The sequence below is a fragment of the Trachypithecus francoisi genome, unplaced genomic scaffold (genome assembly GCF_009764315.1).
Source record: "Trachypithecus francoisi isolate TF-2019V2 unplaced genomic scaffold, Tfra_2.0 Lachesis_group3, whole genome shotgun sequence".
Classification (NCBI taxonomy): Eukaryota; Metazoa; Chordata; class Mammalia; order Primates; family Cercopithecidae; genus Trachypithecus; species Trachypithecus francoisi.
In genome coordinates this window covers 136,742,664-136,761,735 of record NW_022681468.1, presented here as the reverse complement: position 1 = coordinate 136,761,735, position 19,072 = coordinate 136,742,664, and positions in this window count along the sequence as shown.

Here is a 19,072-nt window from a genome sequence, read left to right as displayed (position 1 = left end):
TCTGCAGGGATGGAGGCTGTAGAGTCAGGAAGGTTTTGCATGCTCAGTGGTGGCTTTAGTGATGCTAGTACTGTTAAAGCTGGGACCTTTGCTATAGGCTCATAAAAAGCAGATTTCCTGGCTTCTGAAAATACACCTGCTATAGGATGTAGTAACCTAATTCGGTATGGAAAAGAGCATTCTCTGAAATCAGCAACCAGAAGCCAGAACACTGTGGGGACAGGGTTTTAGGGAGAGTCTGACATATGTCCCCTGAAGTTTGCTGGTTTTAGTCTAGAGCAGATGCAAATGTTGGGAAGGTGGGAAGCCAGTTCCAGGAGTCTGCATCAGCAGGTTCTAAAGGGACTGTGTTTTAGTGGCTGTGAAGAGGATGGGGGCCAATGCTTGCCCCATTGTTCTTAGGTGTAGCCCTTCATGAGAACATAAGAAAACCCTGTGGTTTCTGAGGCTCCACATGCAGGAAGATGAAGTTGGAGGCAGGAGTCCATGTGGATTCCAGGCAAAATAAGGGGACACCTAACCAGGGGGTGTATTTGAAATATGGGGGCCTGAGGGAAGCTGCTGCTCCTCCAGAAAGCCTCAGTAAAGAGAGTGCCCAGGGAAAACCAGACATTGCCTGTAGATAAACATGTGCATCTCCTAGTAGAGACCACCATACAGCAGAGGACCCCAGCCTCAAATGGAAACAGCCTGAGCAGGGCTGGGATGAGGCTGCAGCAAGGGCGGGCCCAGGGTGCAACATTCCGGGAGAGGCTCACTCTCAGGGCTGGACAAGTGCAGGGCACGTGCCCCCTTTGTCCTGGTCGTGGAAACCAGAGGGAGCCAGAGATTTCTGCCTCTCCCACTCTTCTGCCTGCTCCAGCACAGGGTTGGAGCCTCAGGGAGGAAGATTGGGCCTTGATAGACAACCCATTTCTCTCCTCCATCTTCCTGGAGCCACAGTTCTAGTCTATGCAGACTTGAGCTTTAAATTGGATCTGAGAATGAACTTTCTTGGACTATATATTAATAACAGAAAAGGTCTGAATCATTGTAGAATTGGACTAAGACATGATCAAAGGATTCACAGGAGTCACTATCCAATAAAAAATTTGAGGGGATTGATATCACATGGCTGAAAAGTTGACATTACAAAAAGCAAGTTTATATAAAACGTTATTAAGGCTCTTCAAGAAAGTGGCTGCATATGGCTCTTCAAGAAAGTGGCTGCATATGGCTCTTCAAGAAAGTGGCTGCATATGGCAGTGTTTCCGAAGAGGCAGGAAGCAGAAGGCGTAGTAGAAAAGAGGTCAAGGAGGGAGACCTTCTGTTTTCCACTCTTTAAAGTTAGTGGTCCCGTGGAGAAATTGAATATTGAACAGGCCTAGGTTTCTATCCTGGCTTCATTACCTATAGCTGTGGAATTTGGATGAAGTCCTCAAGCCTTTGTTTCATAACTTGGAAGTAGGGATAGGAATCCCTACTCCCACTCTACGGTACTGTTGTGAGAATAAAATGGCATAGGATAAATAAAGCACCTGACATTATGCTTAGCACCTAGAAGACGGGCAACACATGTTAGCTCTTTCCCTTGTTCTTGCCCTTGTTTCAATGAAGAATGGAACTTTTCAGGGTACACGTATGAGTGTTGTATGTGCTGGGTGTGTGTACTGGAGAGAAAACTGTCTGAGAGGTAATTCTGGAAAATATGGGACTGGGTGAGGAGGAACTCTAAATTTACGAATAACACAACATGCTTCCAATCTGTGTAGGAAAATAATCTGTTTCAAGAAATATTTGAACTGTGTGCTTAGGTTTGAGTGTCACTGAAACTATGAAAGCCCTGTGAAGCCTTACAAAAGTCATATTGGGCACATAAAAGACATGCTATTTTCTTCAGTAGGTAGCAAATCTGTGGACCTTAAGAATGATATATGCATGAAACTAATAAATAGCTTTCAAGATATACGGGCATAATCACAGAAGTTAGAATTGGAGCTGCTTTTTTTTTTTTTTTTCATGTTCATTCTTAAGGAAATTTGTGATACATAGAGTAGAAATAATATCTTAGGAAGTTGGCATCATGGAGGTCAACCTCATTTTCCTACCAGGTAGCTGTCAGGGAGATTGTCAAGTCCTGGGGCCAGTGTCCCAAGGGAATTGTCCTTCATGATATTTTTGAAAATGTTCATGTGTATAACAAAATTCTATATTTTCTCTGTGCTTTCCCGATTTCTGGAGGAAAACATTTCCTGCACTGAAACAGTTGCTTTGGCCAATCATTTTGTTTACATGAATAGAGAAATTAATTTCTTTATCTTGATGTTTAGATTTAGAATTACCCCATATTTACCTCTGTCAACATTTTCATGGGAGGGAAGAGTAGTTACTATATTGGTCTTTCTTGGAAATTGAACACTTCTCATTATCATAATAATGGTATTTATGCTCTGGTATCAATGGATTTTTTTTTTTTTTTTTGCAGTAGAAATTTCATTTTAAAGGTCTTTGTTCAGACATTTAAAATCCAGCCATAAATATTTCTCTGAACTTGGGCAGAAGAGGTTTAAATTATAGTCCTTTGAAAAAAAAAAAAGAAGTAAAAAATTCCCCCCATCATATTGGAACACTGAAATGAAAGTACACTAGAAGTGTATTTTAGGACAAAAATATAATATTCATATCAATAAGGTTTCTGGTCATTTTTCAAAGTAAAGAAATGTAAGATATGCAAGACTTAGTTGCAAAACGCATCAATGTACTATTTATTAAATGTACTATTTCATATTTCATGAAATTAATAATTTTATGTTTTAATCTACCCAGTATTTCCTGGATTACCAACACTTTACCTATATCATAGTGAGAGAAGATAGGTATATTTTATGTAGGTATATATGTGCAGTGAATTCACATAAAACTCAGAATGAAATTGGAAAAACAGGATCTAATAAATGCATGAGTGAGATCAAAAGCACTCTCTGTACTATTTCTTTCCTAGATATGATTGGCAGTGGGACCTCTTGGCTTAGTACACAAACAGAGGTTATGGGGAAGAAAAGTGCTGGCATTTTACACAGTTTATCTTCCATTATTGTATTTAATTTTTGAAAGGACATTGGAATCCTTTGGGAATTCTATCACAGCCTGAAATTCTGCTACCAATTACACATTTTATTTCTGGTTGATTTAGTGATAAAATTTAATATGCCTTAAAATAATATTGGAAACTTGCAAGGACAAGTACCCCTTCATAAATAGAAGAGATATGTCCCTGAAAGAGTATGTTTTTATCTTTAACTCTTTAAAAACACCATTATTATAATAACTAGATTCTATTTGCTATCCTAGAATGTACTAATAATGTAATTCCAGAGGACAGGGTTGGAGGGATTCTCCTAGGATTGATGGGTTTGTGCTTGGGTGAGAGGTCATGATGGATGGAGTAGGAGAAGCAGACTGATATAGGTGGTAGCTGGGGAGAGAGAAGACTCTTCTAACATGTACCTCAGTCTAAAAAGCTTGGAGTCAGTGAAGTCTTCCACGGTCCTACTCAGTGAAGATCTTCCTCCAATCATACATTCATACACACCTCGTACTTCCAGTGTTGGGTACTCCTAGATAAAGTGTAACATGGAAAGTAATGTTTACAAACGTTCATCCATCTACTTGGCTCAGTGTGGTTAAGGATGACAATACTTCACGTGCGAGTGGACGTTTTTCCAACTGCCAATGAAAACTTCATTCCAGAGCAGACCAAAACACATCAGGGTTAATAACACGGATTTCTCAGCATTTTTCACCAACTTCTTAGAAATTTTCTCCCTAGTATCCCAAATGTGCTTCTTTTAACTTCTGTAAGGTTGAACTGAAAACTTTCTTGTGCTCTCTTCAAACTCCAAACTCTTTTTCAAATAAATCCCAACACTGATGATCAGTTGTCAAAAGCAGATAGGCATAAACATGTAGATTCCATGATGGGGTTTAGGCATCATACTTTTAAAGGACAACAGGCCTTCTGTAGATGCTGTGTCTTATTTAGGCACTGGCATCTTGACCGTGCCTTTGTTCTTCTAGTTTTTAGTTTGATAAAAATTTACCAGGAAACAAACTATTAAAACATCTGACTAGGTCGACTAGAAAGTATAGTAGATGAACTATAGAAGACAACACTCAAGAATTTATGACATTTCAGCCTTATTGTAACTTTCCAATTGTTTTAAATGCAGTCAATGACTGAAGGCAGTCAGGTTAGTAAGCTCAGTTGTTCATAATAATAATTAGAGATGAGGCAGCCACTCTACTGGCTTATAGGAAGACTGCTTCCTATATCTTTTTGATATAATTATCTCACATTTCATAGACTGTAGTCTTTTCATCAGTGCAAGCCTGGTAATCCTTTTGGTTATAACTCACTCACTGGAGCCTTTTCAAGCAGGAAGGATGTACTTTAGTGGAAGGACAATTTACTAAGACAATGGTTTAAATCTTATTATGATTACTGGACTCTGATCTTTCTGAAATGCTCATAGCAATGAACTCTTCAAGAATCAAGCACCTTGGGTCGTCTGAAAGTGTGTTCTACCCAAAAGTCTCTCATTGACTTTAAACAACAGACACATTAGTTTGATGAACAGTCTATCCAAATTTCATATGGGCTCTCCTTTTAATAAATTCAAGTTACTGTTTGTTTCTTTTGTGGACTTTTCACTGGGCATTGACTGGAAACCAAGCTGTAGAAACAGAGATGCCTGGCTATCAATGATCATGCAGATTTGTACTGTGAAATCTCTACCAGAAACAGTGCCTGCAGAAATGACCTCTTAAAAGGCTATTAATCTAAAATATTGTAAAGCATAGTTGTATTTAGCTGCTATTCTTTTCAATTTATATTTAATGAGAATGTACTTCTCACCTTAATAAATAGAATTCAAATTCATATTAGCATAATAGAGGCTCTTAACAGTCCTGCAGCAAAGAAATCTATTAAATTCTGTTTATTCCAGTGCTTCCCAATGTTATTGACTAGGGAAGACTTCTAGTACATTTGGCTCATATTTAGATTTTAAAGAGATTGATGTTCCACAAAACACAATGTGGTAAATACCAGTCTAAGGTGATTATTAATTAAAAAATGTGTTCAATGCCTTCCGTCTGAATGTTGTGATACCGCTTTTAGCTAAGTTGAAATCTTAATGAACAGTATGCAAATAATTGCACTACAAATCTTCAACAGACCCTTCTAACTTTAAAATTTGGCTCCTACAAAAAACACAAATGAAATAATTTGTATACAAGACATGTCTCTATGTACTCTGGTTTATATCTCGAATAGATGGAGCATTGATATCACTGCACTGTGTTTAATAAATGTGTAGATAGGTATGTGCTCGGCAAATCTAGCACTATATAAATATCAATTATTTAATCTTAATAATAATACAATGAGATAGATACTCTCCTAATTTTATAGATGAGGAACTAAAATATAGAGAGGTTAAATAATTCATCCAAGTCAACATGGTAAGTGATAAAGCTGGGTTTTGACCCCATGCAGCTGAAAAACAGAGTAAGTGTTCCTCCCTACTAAGCTGTACTGGTGCTCTTGAGCATTTTCCCCAGATTGATAATGTTCCCACACAGCTCTTCCTCTCTCATACATTCATATGAATCTGGATCTCTGTGATTGGGAGCAGCAAGTCAGCAGTCTTCCAGCAAAAGAGGAAGGCAGTCAGTGAGGTGAACTCATCATAAGCCTGACATCTCTTACCTTGATGAAGTTGAATTCTAATATTTTGATGGTAACTTTTACCAGTATTTCCTTTCTGATTTCCATCACTTTTTTCCTGGAGCTTAAATATGGATCATGTTCTGTCTCTTTATCCAAGTAGCCAGAGAGGAAGAGAGGCCGAGTCATTGGGAATAAAACTCACTGAGCTAAGTTCTAATTCTTGGTCTGCCACTAGTAAGGTGGATAATGTAAGACAAGCCACTTATCCTGTCTGAGCATCAGTTCTCTCATCTGTAATATAAGAAAGTTGAGCTAAGTAGCTTTCAAGACCTGCTCAAATTTATAATTATATACATGGCATTTACTGTCAAAAAAAGTTTTTTTTTTTCATTAAAGATGATAAGAATTAGAAAGTCACTGAGCAATGTGGCTTTTCCTGTAAGTTTGTGCTCCCTGGAGTGTGTATAGGGAAAAATTCTCATTTCCTTTTTATTCACATATAAAACTTCTGGCCACCAATTGTGTAGGTTCCCCCCACCCCCTACACCAACCAGTTCTCCAACACCAGCTGGATATCCTAAAAATTAACTCAATTCTGACACTAACTGCCCAGTGTTAGCACAGACCCCACTGTTGAAGAAGTTAGCCCTGCAAGACTGCCCCCACTTCAGATGCCAATTGCAAGCAATGAGTTCCCAGGTTACCCACAGCTTCTGCTGGATGTGACTACAAAATATCTGTTTTCACAACCTCCTCTCAGGTTTTATCATTCACTAGAACAGCTCACAGAACTCAGCAAAGCAGTTTGCTTACTAGATTATTGGTTTATTATAAAAGGATACAGCTAAGAAACAGCCAGATGAAAGCTATGTGTGGGACAAGGTATGGAGGAAGGTGCATGGAACTTCCAGGTCCTCTCTAGGCATGCACCCTGCCAATACCTCCCTGTATTCAGCAACCCAGAAGCTCTCCCAACTCCATAGTTCAAGAATTTTTATGGAGGCCTCATCACACGGGTATGATCACTTATAAATGCAAACTCTACTCCACTTTCTGGAGGATGGGGGGTGAGGCTGAAAGTTCCAGGCTTCCAATCATGGCCTGGTCCTTTTGGTGATCAACTCCTATCCAGGAGCCCACCAAGAGTCACCTCATTAGAGCAAAAGATGCATCCAGCACCCCCTGTTTCTCAATAAATTATAAGAGCTTTGGGAGTTCTGTGCCACATATACGTGTGTGTGTGTGTGTGTGTGTAATGTCACAAGTAGATTGAAGAATTCCATGGTTAAGAAAATGCCTTCAACAGGGATACTGTGTTTGGGAGATGACTCTGAAGGTCCTTGCTCCCTCCCTTCTTGCAAACAAGCTTCTCCACAGTGTTGTAACTATTCAAGACAAATACACAGTCTAGGATCATGCAAGTTAGACACAAATCTAGGATCTCCCCACGTTGTGAGCCTATGAATAAAGAGCTGTATCTTATTTATCAGAATATTGCCAATAGTATTTAGCATAGTGTGCTGCACATAGTAGGATGTAACAATAACGGGTAAGTTAAATTGAACTCAGTTGGGAGATTCGCTTGATTAAGCATTTAGTTGCTGATGTCTATTGGGAAGCCAACAGTGTGGGCAGCACAAGCAGCCTGAGGGGTGACATAAAAGAGGGGGTCTTGACTGTTGACATCCTTAGAGTTTGGTAGCCAATTTAATGAAGAGGATATTTATGTCTGATGCAATATTTACTGGACATGTGGTTTGCTCACATCTTCTCATTAAAAAAATGTCCACCGCAAAAGAAATCAAAATCTTGGCGAGGCTGTTGAAAGTTAAAGGAAGAACTATCACTCCAAATATGAAATTAGGATGTTAGGGTGGAATATCGAAATGTTCCCATGGAATAGAGAGCTCAAGACACATGCCCCAGCTTATGACAGGATCTAGTCCCAGAATATTTCTACCCTTCAAGGCAAACAACCCAAAATGATGTACTTCCTCCACCATCTGACATTAATGAGATCTAAGACACTGTGACTTATTTAATAGCTCTCATAGTAACCAATGAAAAACATCTGGCACCACCTACAGAGAAACAAAACCTTGGCTTCTTGGGCATAGTCCAAAAGAACATTTAGTTTAGTCAAAACCTCTGAAAAAAAAAAGAGAGATTAGATAATTTTGGAAATAGTGGAAATATCTCTTTCAAATGAAGAGGAATTGACTCTAAATCTACATTTTCTTACTGAAAATTGGAGTTTATTAGTATAATTCATCAAATTAGGAAGCAAAATTGATTAGAATTATTTGATTGGAATTGCATTGATTAAGGAAGTAAACAAAAGCTATAAATCTAATCATGAAGAAACATTATTCCACAAGGGAAAATGTTGGATTGGCTTTTAGAAAATAGTTGATTTTTAGAGCAGTTCTCATTTAATTTCCAGAATTATGAAAAGTAACTAAACTTTGACTTAAACATATAACACTTGATAAATGTATCTTAACAGTGTCTGAAAAATGCTAGTAGTTTCCTAGGAAAATAAAAATAGGTGAAGTGAAAGTAGAACAATAATCTTGGCCACTTGCTCAGGTTAGATATTTAATTTGAATAATTCAGGCAAGAATCATCCCACTGTGATCTCAGTAATGCTGTGATTCCCCCTCAGCACCCCCTGCTCCATATGCAGATTTAGCCTTTATGGATGAAGGAATATGAAGCATTTGTTTTTAGAAAATAAAATGCTGGCCGGGCGCGGTGGCTCAAGTCTGTAATCCCAGCACTTTGGGAGGCCGAGACGGGTGGATCGCGAGGTCAGGAGATCGAGACCAACCTAGCTAACACGGCGAAACCCCATCTCTACTAAAAAATACAAAAAACTAGCCGGGCGAGTTGGCGGGCGCCTGTAGTCCCAGCTACTTGGGAGGCTGAGGCAGGAGAATGGCGTGAACCCGGGAGGTGGAGCTTGCAGTGAGCTGAGATCTGGCCACTGCACTCCAGCCTGGGTGACAGAGCAAGACTCCGTCTCAAAAAAAAAAAAAAAAAAAAAAGAAAATAAAATGCTGCCCTTTCACTCAAAACATTTTCCCCTGGAGAGCCTCTACAGATCAAACATATTCTTTTTCACAATTGAACCAATCCTTGCAAAAGCTGTGACCACAGTTTTTGATTTATTTTGGCCTGTGATGAAAGGCAAGCACTTTCAAAACGATTCAACCAATGGCTCTCACTAGGGAGAGCACCCCGGGTGGAAACACAAAAAAACATTTTGAAGAATGGTGCAAATATGTTCTCTGTTAAAATGTACTTTCTGTTGGGATTCTACCATTTGAAAACATTTGCAATGTCTTGCAGAATTTAAAAATATTTACAGTCATTTTGTACCTAACCATACTATATAGTCAGCTACTTTCTGGTCTTTGAAATCTACTTAGAGTCATATCTTCCAATTCAGGCTGGAAATTATTCTCATGCAGGCAGAGGTTTGCCCCTTTACTAACATCTATATAGCTATCATATGCTGTCAGACATTCTGTCCAAAGCATCCTTTGTATGACCACTTATGCTCCACCTTAGCCCACGATAATAACACCCCTGCTTAAACAACTGCAGAGGCTCAAAAAGGATCTTCCTACTTTCACACTTTCCCTCCTCTAAAGTTTAACCTTCGCATGAAAGCCAGATTTTCACACTTAAATAATTTCTCATTACCCTCCAACACTTCGCACCACACTTGCAATAAAACTCAAAGTCCTCACAAATACATGCTAAGGGGCATGATTTTGCCTCCGCCTCTCAGACCTCATTTCCACTCTCTTTGCTCACTCTGCTCTACATACTCCGGTCTTCTTTCTGTTTCTTGAAACATGCTAAGCAAGTTTCTGCCTCAACACGTTTTCTGCTCACGCAGCCTGGAGCCCTGTTTCACCAAGAATTCACCAGGCTCATGTCCTCATTTCCTTAGGTTTCTGCTCAATGACACCTCTTCAGAGAAGCGTTTCTCGACCTCCTTGCCACTCTCTAGTCCCTTATCCTGCTTTATTTTTTTTCAAGCACATAGCACTACTTGAGATATAATTTATTCACTTGTTTTATTGTGTGTCTCCTAAACCAAGATAGAAACCTTTGAAGGCAGGGACTTTATCTGCTCTGTTTATTACTATATTCACCTCACATAGTAGGTTTTGAAAAAATGTTTTCAATGAATGAATTAACGATTCTACCTCTATGATTTCCTCAATGCTTGTACAGATGGTCCCCAATTTATGATGGTTCAACTTAGGATTTTTTGATTTTACAATGGTACCAAATTGATACACATTTAGTAGGAGCTGTGCATTGTGTACCCACACAACCATTCTGCTTTTCACTTGCAGTTCAGTATTTGATACGTTATGTGAGATATTCAATACTTTCTTTTAAAATAGGTTTTGTCTTAGGTGATTTTGCCCAAGTGTAATCTAATATAAATGTTCTGAGCACGTTTAAGGTAGGCTAGGCTAAGCTATGCTGTTCGGTAGGTAAGGTGGATTAAACGCACTTTGACTTACAATATTTCAAGGGTTTATCAGGATGTAATCCTATTGTAAGTCAAGGAGCATCTGTATTAGTTTTCTAGGGCTGCCATGGCAAAATACCACAAACTGAGTGGCTTAAACAACAGAAATTTATTGCCTCATAATTCTGAAGGCTAGATGTCCAAGACCAAGGTGTCAACAGGGTTGTTTTCTCCTAACGGCTGTGAGGAAATAATCTATTCCATGCTGCTCTCCTAGCTTCTGGGTATTGACTGGCAATCTTTGGTGTTTCTTGGCTTGCAAGAGCGTCACCCCTATCTCTTCCTTCGTGGTCATATGGCCTTCTCCCTGTGTGCATGTCATTGTCCAAATTTCCCATTTTTATGAGGTTACCTCTCATATTGGATTAGGGCCCATTCTACTCCTGTATGACCTCTTCTTAACTTAATTATATCTACAACAACTGTATTTCCAAATAAGTTCAATTCTGAACTACTGGGTGTTAGGACTTTAATATACGAATATTGAAGGTCAGGATTCTCTAGAGAAACAAGACGAATAGGATATATATACACAGACATACACACACATCCTCATATATTTGTGTACGAGAAGGCTTATTATGTGAATTAGTTCATATAATTATGGGAGCTGAGAAGTACAATAATATGTCATCTGGAAGCTGGAGAGGCAGGAAATCCAAGAGTATAATTCAGCCTAAGCCTGAAGGCCTGAGAACCAGGAGAGCTGCTGGTATAACTCCCAGCCTGAAGGCCTGAGAACTGGAGTAGAGGTGGTGGTGGTGGTGGCGTTATTAGTCCTGTAGGCCAAAGGCCAGAAAACCAGGAGCTCTGATGTCCAAGGTCAGGAGAAGATAGATGCCCCAGTACTATTCCTTTGCCTTTTTGTTCTTTTTGTTTTGTTGTCATACATTTTACTTTTACATGAATTGGGTTCTCAATGAATTGAATATGCTGCCCATATTGGTTAGGGCAGATCTTCTTTATTCAATCTACTAATGCAAATGCTAATCTCTTCCAGGAACACCCTTACAGATACATCTAGAAATAATTGTTTTTACCAGTTCTCTCAGCATCTCTTAGTTCAGGCAAATTGACACACAAAATTAACTATCACAAGGGGTTACAATTCAACCCCTAATAATGCCCCTAGTACTGTGATCTGGCATGGGACTCTAACTATTTGATAATTAACCCTTGCTTTGCAAATGAACTTTGCAGACAGCCTGTGGGTGAATTTGGGATTGTGCTTGTACTTCAGTGTCTTCAGCACCTAAGTTGTTGGAGACGATGATTGCTTTTTCTTCTGACAACGGTTGTTTATCATCCATGGGGATGGAATTACTCTGATCCAGCCTCACTCAGATACAAAGAGCCCTTTGATCAGGAATGTGCATTTATAAGATTGCTAGTCAATCAGTGACCAGGGAAGGAAGCATTAAGAGTCTGCTGCAGATCTGCAAGCTAAGTTTCATTGGCACCAAATTTTAATAGCACAATAATAGCTTATAATAGATAGTATATATGCCCTTCTGGGGCTAATTCACATAAAGCATGTAGCACAATTGCATACTGTATATTAAGTACATGTTAGCTGTTCTTTGCAGTTTACAAAGGGCCTTCACAGAAATTAATGTGTTTATTCTAAGGAATTGCTTCGGTGATCATTAATACCTTCATTTGTCTCACAGATACGAGCTAGATATGAGTGCCTTGAGGACAAAGACTGAATCTTATTCATGTTTTTAACTCTAGCATATGGTATTAAATAGAAAAATCTTAAATTGAATAGATAGGTTTCAGTAGGTTAGCTAGTTAGCTAGTTACAGATGGTGCCAGTAAGGCTATTCTTGGTCATCGCCTGACCATTTGCTTGTGTTCTGCTCCACAACGGCTCCAACAATTCCAGTGATTTCTTAGAACAGTGTCTGGTTCATTGTAGGCACTTAAAACTTTGTTAAATAAATTAAATGAATAAGCACTTTTTAAAGTAAAGAGGTAGCATAAAGTGAAATAAGGTACATGAAACTACATAAATATACCATGGATAGTTTGGAAAGAGTTCAATATCATATCCCAGTGATGGTGCATCACTTTCAGGACAGTAAAAAGCTAGTAAAAGTCTAACTTTGTGAACTATGGAAAATAGCTGGAAAACTTTTTTTTTCTTCACTCAACACAAGCTTCTAATGGTCTAGAGATTTTAAGATGAGAACTGTGGATCTTTGCCAACCCCTTTATTTTAACATATGCCTTTATGTTTAAAGTGGACTTCCTACTTTTTTAAAATCAATCTGGCAATCTCTTTCTTTTAATTGGGTGTGTAGAGCATTTAAGGTTAGTGTAATTTTTAATACAGTTGGATTTAAATATATAATTTCTTTCTCTTCATTATTTCTTTGTTCCTGCCTGCTTTTGGGTTACTTATTTTTTGTTTCATTTTATCTTCATTATTTATTTATTTTTTAGTTTTACTTCTTATAAGTAGTGATTGTCTCCTAAGGTATATAATTAATACCTTTAATTTATCAAGTTCCACTTTTAAATAATGTTATACCAATTCTTGTATACTGTAAGAGTCTTAAACTAGTATACTTTCAACTCCCCCTCCCATCTTTTGCATTATTGTTGTCATACATTCGACTTACATATGTTATAAACTTCACAATATGTTGTAATTATTTTTGCTTTAGAGCATCAATTAACTTTAAGAATGATTAAAATAAGAAAAATCTTTTATATTTATCTCCATTTTTGCCATCTAGAGCTTTTTATTTCTTTATATAGATTCAAGTTCCTGCCTGACATCATTCCTTCTTCCTGAAGAACTTCTCTTACATTTTTCTTGTAGTGCAGGTCTGCATGCAATGAATTATCTCTTATTTTATTTGTCATAAAAAGTCTTTATTTTTATTTATGAAACCCTCATTTTTCAAAGGTATTTCCATGAAAGATGGTATTCTGGGTTGACCGTTGTTTCTCTTTCTTTCTTTCTTTCTTTCTTTCTTTCTTTCTTTCTTTCTTCCTTTCTTTCTTTCTTTCTTTCAATACTTTAAAGATGTCATTTCATTGGCTTTATGGTTATATAACTTCCAATGAGTCTGCTGTAATTATGATTGCATCTTTGTATGTGATGTTCTTTTCTCTTTGACCATCTTCAAGATTTTATCTTTATCTTTAATTTTCAACAGTTTGAATATGCATATGTTTTTTGTTGTTGTTTTTATCTTGTTTTGGATTCTCTGGGCTTCTTGGATCTTTAGTTTAATATCTTAACTTTTGGAAAAGTATCAGCTAAAAGTTCTCTTCACATATTTCTTCCACCCTGTTCTCTTTCTCTTCTTCTTCTGAGACTCCAATTATAGATATGTTAGACTGTCTAATATTATTTACAACTCTTGGACTCTCTGCTCTGTCTTTTTCACTCATTTCCCTCTTTGTGTTCCAGTTGGGCTAATTTCTACTCACCTGTCTTTAAGTTCATTGAGTTTTTCCTCAGTTATGTTCAGTCTACTGTAAGCCTGTTAATATAATCTTCTTATTTTTATTTATTTCTAGCTTCTCTATTTCTCTTTCTTATGGTGACTCTGTTAAAATTCTCCCAGGTATTCATATATATTTCCACTATATTCTTTAAAATATTTATCCCAATAATTTTAAACTTCTTTTCTGATCTAATATCTGAGTGATCTCTGAATTTGGTTCTGTTGATTTCTTTGTCATTTGACAATCGATTGCTTTTTGTGCCTTTTTATGCATCTCATCATTTTTGATTAATTGGTATACATCATTGTAGAACAGTAGGGGCACAGGAAAATACTTTTATGCCTGGAAATGGTCTCACCTCTTCCTCTGCCAAACCGTGTGTGTGTGTGTGTGTGTGTGTTGGGGGGGATATTGAGTCAATGTAGTGAGAAGTTGAGCAGGGTTTTGTTGTTGTTATGACTGTCTTTAGTGTGCCACAGTCTTCAATCCCTCTAGCATTGAGCAGTTGTTTCCTGGTACATAGATTGGAAGCTGGGGAGCCAGAGGGCTTTTTTCAGTGCTAGTGCTTCATCTTCCGCTTTTAGCCATCCCTGCCTACCTATATAGCGCAGGGGGTAGATGTCCATGCTCCTGCCCCTCCTCCAGTGGTAAGCTGCTGTTGCTTGCTGCTCAGTGTTTGCTAGGTTGATGGTAGAGGGCAGAAGGTTTGCTACTATCCTGATCAAGTTTTTTAATCAGAGCCTGCATCTCATGGGTTTAGCTTTCTCATCATCTATGTCTTTTCCTTCCGTAGCAGCCAAACTCTGTCTCGTATCTGTAGCAGGTTTTATATGATAGAGTGGTTCTTATGTGGGATAGCAGTAAGAGACCTCTGATGATACTGGTATGACATTCTGGAATCAGCACCCTTTCCTGCTCTTCCTCCTGGAATAGAGGTGTTTTTTGTTTTTTCCTTCTGATGGATGTTTATCTGTGCCCTGAAAAGACAGGGGTTGTGTTGCCTCCCAGTGGATTATGGCCTTTGCCTCATATGAGAAAAAGTTCTGGGTAGAAGAACAAAGCTTAAGTAGTCCTGCAGTGGCGGCTTATCCCTTCCTGCATACCTGAACAACCGAGGGTGATTTCTTTGGTTTCTCACCCTGTACTCAATCTTATACTCCTCTATATCCTTTATTTTACAAAAGTGCAGCACAGTCATGCAACTCAATCACATTGCCATTAGAAAATGACACAACTAAAACTAGAACCTATGTCTTCTGCTTCCTAGTAAGGCTCTTGCAATTATTCCAACACACCTAGGACCTTTCCCTTCCTCCCATCTGAGTTTTTTCCCCTCTCTCTCTCTCTTTGATTCACATCTCATATTTCATGATCAAATTTCCTCCAACATCAAGCCCTTGGCCTTCTTCCGCTCTGTGTTTTCTGTGTGGGACATTTTAGTCATTCTCAAGACCTCAGTTATCATCTCCATACTGATTGCCTAAAACATCCATTTAAATCTTTATTTCTAATCCATACATGATATTTCCACGTGTTAATTAAATATATCTAGGTGGCTGTGAATTTTACCCTCTCAGATTTAACAGCTACTGAACTAAATATTTAACCTCTTAATTCCCCTGCCTTTCCTGCCTCCCAATTTCCAGATCCGTGCTCTTTGCTGACCCTGTTTTCCTGTCAGTGGTACTAAGGATACCCTCCTTCTCCTGGTGCTTTGGAATCACAATTTTGGATTCATCTTTTATAATTGACTGCTTATCTATACCTGCAGATCCTTGTAATAAAATAATGACATTTCCCTCTGACCTTGCTTTCTTATTCCTTCTCTCTTCCATGTAGTTTAGGCCTTTTTTGCCTTATTACAGATTATTGCCACAGCATCTTAAATGTATCCACGGCCTCTATTCTTTCTTCCATCCAATTTCTGTTTCCTTACCTTTTCTTCCCTTCCTCCAGTTGCCAAGCATCCACAACATATACAGCTTCCTGAAAGATAGCTTCATCTCATCACTTTTTGGTTTAAGAATGCATAATAGCTCAATATCATTTTGTGGGTAAAATCCAAAAATCTCACATTTCAGAATTCAGGCCCTCTATCTACTCAATATCATGTTTGTTAACCTCGCATCACTTCTTACTCTGCCTATTGGAGTCACTTTAGAGTCTACTTTTCTGAATTCTCCCCAACCTCCAACGCCCCATCTCACACACACACACGTCGTATAAAGGTGCATAAATGCTTACAGAATTATTGGTGACACTCTCAACTACTGAAAACAAGCACCTTTAAATATCCAATTTACTATGTGTGTGTAGATATAGGTATAATGAAGTTTCCTTTTATTGGACTGGCACAGTGATGACAATATGATTCTTTCTCACAGAAATATTCTACAAGAGAATAGTTAGTATTGGGAAAAAAATGTCATAAGGAAGAGCATCTTGCCTTTCAGTGAGGAACAATAAGTGTACTGATTATCTTTAGATTTATATTCCTACATTTCTTTTATAGCTGATTTAGGAAGCCTTCTCTTAAACATACCAATACGATATTTAAATGAAAAATAGATGAGGAAGCGATTCCTAAATAGAAATGCCTCTTTAAAATTTTGTTTTGGTCTTTTGAATGAAGATTGTGTACCAAGAAGCAGAATGTCAAAGATTATTTGAAACCTGTCAAAAAAAATTACTGGCTGTTTGAGATTTTCGTTTTCTGGATGACTTAGGGCGGGGGCACAGGGCCTGGTGGTAAATCTTGGCTTGTTTGATAACTTGATTCTTTATATTATTCCAGATGTCTACTCCTCTGAATTATTTTATATAGGAAGGGATGGGGAGAGAAAAAGCAGTGATGAAATGAGATGGAATTGTTTAGATAGAAAGAATTCCATTTAAGTGTAATTCCCCTGATAGCATTAATTTGGTAAAAACCCTGGTACATGACCTGCTCCTAACCTTGTATTGAGCAGTCAAAGATAGCTTTTAAAAAAGCATTGTCAATTCTAAGCTACAATAGTTCTTGTTTGCCACCAACAATGGTACCTCATATCCTGTGTGGAAAGTAACTAATAAGGGCCTGATTGAAGTTTTGACTTCTATTACTTCAGCCATGGTGGAGTCCCCTGAGGATGAGTGGGAAATGCCACTAGACCTGAGTTGCTCTGTGCCTGATTTCTGAATTCTTACCCTTACAGCGGTATTGCTGCTCGGATTCTAATAACGTTTGTGTATGTCAGTGCTTGTCCCCGATAATGCTCAGGCATTACACAGAAATGGCATGAGGAAGTTCACATTCATCATTGCAGGACTGTGCTAGCAAACATTGGTAATTCATTTATTACCTCCTCCCTTTTAATATCCCCTCCTTCCCCTCCTCCCTCCCACCGTCCCACCTTTTCCTTCCTTCCTTCCTTCCTTCATTCCCTCCCTCCCTCCCTCCCTCTGTCCCACCTTTTCCTTCCTTCCTCCCTTCTCGCTCCCTTCCTCCCTCTCTCCACCATCCCACCTTTTCCTTCCTTCCTCCCTCCCTTCCTTCCTTCCTTCCTTCCTCCTTCCTTCCTTCTTTCATTCCTTCCTTCCTTCTTCCTTCCTTCCTTCTTCCTTCCTTCCTTCCTTCCTTCCTCCTTCCTTCCTTCCTCCTCCTTCCTTCCTCCTTCCTCCCTTCCTCCTTCCTTCCTCCTTCCTCCCTTCCTTCCTTCCTCCCTCCCTCCTTCCTCCCTCCTTCCTTCCTCCTTCCTTCCTCCTCCCTCCCTCCCTCCCTTCCTCCTTCCTTCCTTCCTCCCTTCCTTCTTTCATTCCTTCCTTTGTCTTCTCTGTCTCTCTCCCTCTCCCGCTTTCCTTTCTTCTTTCCTCCCTTTCAAAAATAGGTATTTTAAAAATAGTATATTTTGCCTTAAATCAGCTGCCCAAAACATGATTAAAAGTTGGTTGTTTTCTCTCTGGGCTGCCTTTATTCTTTCCTCTTTTAAAGCTTCTCTAGAGAGTGTAAAGATGGCCAGATGAGGACAAAGTGGGGGAAATAGTGTAGACAAGGAAGGAAATGTGGGATAGTAGATACTAACACAAAGGTTAATTGAGAGGTGTAACAGCCAAATATGAGAAGGGAAAAGTAAATTGAAGTTGTAAAGAAAAAAATAGAAATGATAAACAAGTGAAAGACTTCATCCAATGATTTATGGTGAGATCTCTTAATATGCGAACACTTCAGTTTTATTTTCTATACGATGGGAATGTTGTTCTTTCTTGGCAAAACACTCTTTGAAATCTATGTATTATAGTCAGTCTTCAATAGCAAATCATTAAGCTTTGTTCCAAAAAAAAACAAAACAGATTTCTAATGAATGCCAGTGTCAGTTATTTTCTCTCTGTTTTAAAGCCATAGTGTGTATTGGAAAATATTGATTATTCAAAAATCACGTTGGGCCTTTCTGGCTAGTTCATAATACATTTCTTTCTTTGGCCTCTCAGGTTATAAATTTAATAAGGAGACAAATCTTAACAATTGTGCCTTTTACATTTAGCTTTAGCATGCATGTACATGCTCCAAAAATATGTAAAACCTTTTGGATTATTAAGCTTTTAGAAAATTATAAAAGTATTATTATTATGAAAAGTATTTTATTACACTTTATAAGCCAACCTGAAAGGACAAGTCTTGAACCATCTATCGGTAAGTCCACCTTCTGGTTGACCTTTTGTAAACTGATTTATTTAATTTGTCTTTTCAGCTAGAATCTAATCCTGTGTCACTAAATTTGTTAAATAGATAAATTTTAAAATTCTGTAAAGGACCCATTTTGTGGTCTAGCTCTGGAGGCTTGCCTCTCCTTCTTATTGTCTTATATTAAGTGAGGAAAGATTATAAAAGAGGGATGAGTTATTGTTGTAAAGATTCTTTTCTGTTAATATATTCCATATTCAACCTCTTGGCCTATACCTTACTACATTTTACATTGCTTCATTACTGTACATTTTGTTATTGATTTTGATTAAATCCATTTGGAAGTCAATATTCACAACAGTAAAAACAGGGGGTAGGTTAGACTATTATATACAGTCCATTTATCCTCCCCTATCATACCACTGAATGTGCATTAAAGATCTGGGAATCTTTTCTGCCTCTTTGGTAAATCTCATCATGAGGTGTTTCCAAAGCATAAATCGTATCCAGCTTATTACTTCTCAGGGAATTCCAAGGATGTAGAGCTGGAAGATGGTGAGTGTTGATAATGTGTTAAAACAATCCCCACTCCCCAAACTGTTCCTTTCCTCCCGCTAGTCCTCTCACTGGCTAGGTGAGAGATTCAGTTTATTATTTACCATGTACTAGAAGCCCTCTGTTT